Genomic DNA, 6,000 nt, shown 5'->3' with positions numbered 1-6,000 from the left:
GAGTCAGGCCCAGAGCTGGAAACACTGGTTTGAATGGTCCTTTTGGAGACATCCAACGGGGGCTCAGGAGCTGGCTGACTCTTCGTTCCCAACCCTCCACCCCCGACGGGGGGTGCCATTCCCCTGAGCTTCACAGGCTGAAGTAGAAGGAATAGAGGACAAAAAGAATTTCTCAAAGCCTCCCTTTAAGGAAAAGTAGCCCATCAGAAGGTACAAAGTTCCAGTTATAAAAGAAATAAGTCCTGGGGATGCCATGCATAGCATGGCGAGTCTGGTTAACAATACGCCAGTGCATATTTGGAAAGTTGCCAAGAGAGTAAGTAGCTCTTAAAAGTTCTCACCCCAAGAAAAAAATTTCTTTGGTAACTCTGTGTGCTGTGGATATTAACTAGACTTAGTGTGGTGATCGTTTTGCAATGTATACAAACATTGAATCATTGCCTTGTACACCTGAAACGAATATATGTTATACATCAATTACACCTCAATAAAAAAAGAAATGCAGCAGCTCAGTCCCCACCTCAAACCTATTTAATCAACAATCAGTTTTAACAAGATTCCCCCTCAGGTGATTCATATGCTCATTAAAATTTAAGAAAAAAAGAAAAAGAAAGAAAAAAGTAAAGGTGACCCAGTCTGCCCTTCCCAGCGCAAGCTGCCAAAACACATCAAATCCCTTTGAGTGAGCCGCGGTCCCCCCAACCCGCGGTGTCGGGTCCCCTACTGCGCGGCCCCTCTTCCTTGCTCACGCAGTGGCCAGTCGGTTCCTTTCGCTGGGGGAGTCAGGGTGCAGTGGACGCTCAGCATCCCCATGCCCGTTCTTTCTGTTCAGTCCGTATTTGGGACCCGTTCTTGGATAGACTTCTTACTTTTTTTCTTCTTCCCGGCCCTTCCCTCATCCGTTCTCTTTCTCTCTCTCCTTTCCTTCCTTCGCCTTCCTCTGCCTCCTCAATTTCCTTTTTTTCTAGCTTCTCGGTCCCCAACTTTCCGCCTTTCTAGACAGTGATTGTGGTCCCTACCCCTGACAGTCTTGCCTCCTTAACAAAAGTGTGAGCTCCCCGAGGCTAGGGACCATGTCCCGAACTTGCACCCCATCTGGCATATGCAGAGCCTCTCAAGAAGTATGTGTCAGCCTCGTTCTCAGTGAGGCTGTGCCCTTCCTGGCCTGGGCGGGTGCTGCAGAGACGAAGGCAGGGGCGCCCCTTCCCGCCCCGCCCTGGGCTGCCCTCCTTGGCGGTGGTTCTAGCTCCCACTGGGACACTTTCCATGGCTGATGGTTGCTCGTCTCTGCCTGGATGGCTTGTCCTGTCTTCTACAGCCCGCTGCTCTCTCCGCAGCTGCTTCTCTCCACTGCACCCCCTTCCAGAAGCAAACGAGCGAGTCTAGAGCTCCCCTTGACTGCATTTATTTCCCGAATGGCAGCAAGAATTCTTCGTGGCTGCTGGAAAAACTAAACGAGTCGAGCCTTAAGTTTCTGATTCAGCCTGTCTGAAAAAATAACACAAACAAACAACGTAAAAAAATGAATCTGCTGAGCTCTATCCGTAAGATTTTATTCCACACAAACATCTATCATTAGCCACATGTTCAGGGCGAGATCTTGGCTTTTCGTCAGTATGGACTGTGACCACAATGCAAGAGATGCAGGAGGGCGAGGGCTCAAGAAGTCTCCACAAAAGAGCTTCGTTGAAGCCTCCAGGTTAAAGAGTTCACGCCAACGGTGCCCTTGGCACGAGCCAGGCACCGGGCTAGCTGTTCTGTGCGCATCCTCACTGAGTCCTCAAACAACTGTAGGAGGCAAGCAAGCATTCTTGTTATGCCCATTTTACACAGGAGAAGACTGAGGCTTAAGAAAGGGTAAGTAGTTTGGCGAAGCTTACGTGCCTCCGGATTCAAGCCTGGGATGACTCTGGTGGGTGGCTGGGCGATCCCATGCTCTTAGCCCCTTTATTATACTACCTCTGAAAGGAAAGACATAGTGTCAAAGTTTAGAAAGTTTTCCGGAAATTGGGCCCTGCAGTGAGACAATCCAGCTTGGAATGCACTCTCAGGCACATAGATCATCACAAGAGGATTATGAGGTCTGCCTTCATTTTATGTGTGTGGGTCCCTTAGCCCAGCCCTGTTCCCTTCTGCACACCATTACGGCTGTTTGTGTAGTGGCCACTGGGCAAACGAGCATCTGGGTCCCTTGCCATTCAGAGTGTGGTCAAGAAACCAGAAGGACCAGCATCACCCGGGAGCTCGTTAGAGACGTGGGAGCCCACGCCCCACCCCAGACCTGCCCGATCAGAGCCACCACTCTAATGACAGCCCTGGGTGACTTCTTGTGCACGTGGCGGGGTGACAAGTGCCCGGTCTTGGCTGGTGTGGCCTGAGTAGCTGGATTTTTCTCAAGAGCAGAGAGCAAAGATAACTGACTCACAATTCGGTCCATCCGCTTTTCTATAGGAATGTAACTTTTTGTTATTAAAGAATATTTCATCCATAATGATAGAACTGATAATGAGGACTCACTGGTAAGAACTGGCCAGTTAAAAACACCTCCTTCAAATGGTGAAGTTTAGCTGAAACCAAATACCTGGGCACACTCCAAGTACCTCATCCACTGAGCATCCCCTGTTTTCAGTCTTAGATTTCAGTTACTTCCCTGGAAAGGTCCTTGAGAAGAGCTCAATAAGCATTTAGCCACCTGCATGCACTCATTATGGGAAAGAACAAAGACAGCTAGCTCTTATTAAATACTTCTCCTTGAGTCTGTGGCACTTGTAATTCTATTATTATTATTATTTTTTTTTTGCTTGGCACTTCCATTATTGCATCTCTTCTGATTTATTTTATAGAAGAGAATTTCACACAGCGTTGTGAGGTTTTGTTGACAGGGCCTGTGTCTTAATCGCCTTTCCGCCCGTAGAATGCCTGGGGCAGCGTCTTATACACAGTAGCTGCACAATAAATGTCTTTGGAATGTGGAAGAGCAACTCCAGGCTCTTCCCAAGAATGCTTCCTAAAGGATTTTTCTTTAGGACATTTAAAATAACAGCTCCATGGCATCATTTGAAACAGAGCTATACCGGAGCAGTTTCCTCGTAGAGGCCACGGTAATCTGATCAAAGTCTCTGAGTTACTCTTCCATTCTGCACGATTCCCATTCAGCATTTTGTTGTCAGAGTCAATGATATCTTCATTCTGCTGAGGGACAATGCTGAACATTGATGAAGAGGGGTCAGCAGTGTGAACTCCCACTCAGGAGAATCCTGCTCTAGAAACATCTAGGACCTTCCCTAAGGGAATGAAGACATAAGCTATGGGATTAGACAGATTATGTTTGAATTATGGTCTTCTCACTTATTGACTTGGGCATTTGACTCAAACTCTGGATTTCAGTTTTCTTGTCTATAAAATGGAATAACAATACCCAGCCCATTGGTTGATGATGGGGGCCAATGTCAGGTAGGTGGTCTGGCAGATACAAAATAACTGGGGAGCTCCATCCATAGTGGTGACCCACTGATGTCAGAAGAAACATGATTTGCTCCTAAAGTGCAGAGAAAATATAAAAACCAGGTAGCCATGGAAGTCTTTCCCAAAGGATTGAATATGACTCTTCTTAGACATCTGTGCCCTTGATGATGCTCTCAGAATCCCCATTCCCTCCGAGACAGAATGGCCCTTGTGTCTGCGTCTTGGAGGATTTGGAAAGGTCTTGGAGGATCTGGTCATGCCGTGTCACCAGACTGCCTGGGATGATGCCTGGTGTGACCTCCTTGTGATCAAGAAAAATAGCTTTCCACCAGTTGTCCCCAGGACAAAAACCAGTTTTGAAGAGGTTTTCTGAATGAATAGGTTTTACTCCAATGATTTGTGTGCTTTGGTCACTAAATTGTAGCCCAGAGAGGTTAAGGTCCTTGTCCAACAGTACAGAGCAAATAAGGGGTGGTACCGGGAATCAAACCCAGGTCAGTCTGGCTCCAGGGCTCTGAAGTCTGCTTTGTGTGGAGACATTGGGGTCAATGTCTGGGAAGCTGGACTCCTACTCCTCCCCTTTGGGCTGCAGGAAGGGGATGCACCCTTCCCCCCACGGTGGAATGGGAGGGAAGACAGAGGCTCAGGCTCCACGTGGCCAACCAGATCGGAAGGTTCAGTTACATCCTGCGCAGATGGCCTCCTCCAGCTCATCATGGACTGGCTGAGAGACAGGCTACTCATGGATAGTCTGGCTCTTCAAACCCAGCTCCGAGGGGCAGCTTCTGGGACCGAAAAGCAGTCCCAGGGGCTCTCAGAGGAGACCCGGGGTCCAGAGCTCCAGGGTTGACATCTGCCATGCCCATCGCTGGAGACCCTTCAACCCTCCGACCCCTGCGGCTGCCCTGGGCTTGGACTCCAGTTCAAGCGCAAATGGAGTCCTGGCTGTGTTTGTTTCAGGGAAAGGGTGGTGTGCGGAAAGATTTACTGAGATGAGAAGGTGCTCAGGCTGAGAGGGCCCCACACCGGGGGCACGGGGGCTGTTTCCCATGCTCCCCCCGAATGTGCTGCCCTGGACATGGAGAGCGGTTTGAGGCTCACCATGTGGGGGCAGGCTGTGGGTGAAGGAGGAAACATCTCTGCCTTACTCAGGCCTAAAAGCATGTAAAATGAAGACACCAAATCCCGCAGAAAGTAGGCAAGCTCTCTTACCTGCCCGGCTCAGTGCCTCAAGTGGAGGTGAGAAGAGAGGGAGAGCATGGCGGGAGGTGATTTTAAATCTGGCTGTGTGTTCCCAAACATGCAAAGTCCCTTTGCAGCATGAAGAAAGCAGAAGGAACCACACAGAGAGAAAGTCAAGGAATTTCCACGTGATGCCAGTTCTGTGATCCCTCCAGGTCAGAATCCGTAAATAATAATAATGAACATGGGGGGATGTTTACTATTGTCCAAGACCCATGCTTTCGAGGAATTTTAAAACAATTGTCTTTCAATAACCTGATGAGGTTGGAAGAGCTACCAAAGGTTGTGTGTTGTGTTTGTCCCGTAAAGTGACCTCAAAAAGGAGGCACATGCCCCTTTATCCCTTGCTCCAACCCTTAGAGGATCAGCTCTTTTTCAGTAGCACATTGTTGACTTGTAACAAGCATATGTACAGTAAAGATCTTTGGACTGAGAAAGTTCACTGCCTTCCCTGCTGAAAGACGGCGGTGTCCTTGGACAAGTCACTTTGCTACTCTGGACTCAATTTCCTTGTCTGTAGGAATGCGGGTTTGACTGGACAAAACCACTGGTGCTCAACCCTGGCTATGCATTAAGATCTTCTGGGGCAGGGGAGTTTAAAAATATACTAATGCTTATTCATAGACACCTCCACACACCAACAACACATAAATGCATGCTTGTAAAAAAAAATGAGATCCATCGTCTAGTTAGCTTTGTACTAATGTCACCTTCCTGATTTTGATATTATACCATAGTTATTTGAGATGTCAGTCACCACTGAAGGAAGCTGGATAAAGGCTAGGCATTATTTTTGTAATTTCCTGTAATTTCAAAATAAAGAGTTAAAAAAAAAATCCTAATGCCCAGATCACCCCAGAGATTGTGATTCATTGGTGTGGGGCTTGGACGTCAGCATTTTTCCGACCTCCTCAGGTGACTGTAATATGCCTCCAGGGTTGAGAACGATGGAACTAGGTGATCTCTGGGTCCCTTTCCAGCCCTAAAATATTACCGGCCAAAATAATCTCAACCCCTATCGAAACTATTTAAATGTTCAACTTGTAGGAGTAATTTTTTTTAAAGTGTATTACTTGCTATGTAAAAAGTTTCTTTTATTTGTCCTAAAGTTACCCCTTATTTGAGGGACCCGAGCTCTTTCCTTTTTTACTTTCAAGCATCGCCCTCCTCTGGCTGTATCTTGGAGTGGCGTGGCTCCTGATGCCCTTCCCGGGATCCCTGCCCCGGGTGGGGCCACCAGCACTGGCTGTAGACCACTTCCGGTTTGCCCTGGACCACACGTCCCTTCAGACG

The sequence above is a fragment of the Callorhinus ursinus genome, unplaced genomic scaffold (genome assembly GCF_003265705.2).
Source record: "Callorhinus ursinus isolate GAN/ISIS: 27379988/994484 unplaced genomic scaffold, GSC_fseal_2.0 scaffold19, whole genome shotgun sequence".
NCBI classification, from domain to species: domain Eukaryota; kingdom Metazoa; phylum Chordata; class Mammalia; order Carnivora; family Otariidae; genus Callorhinus; species Callorhinus ursinus.
Note: the sequence above shows the minus strand (reverse complement) of the source record.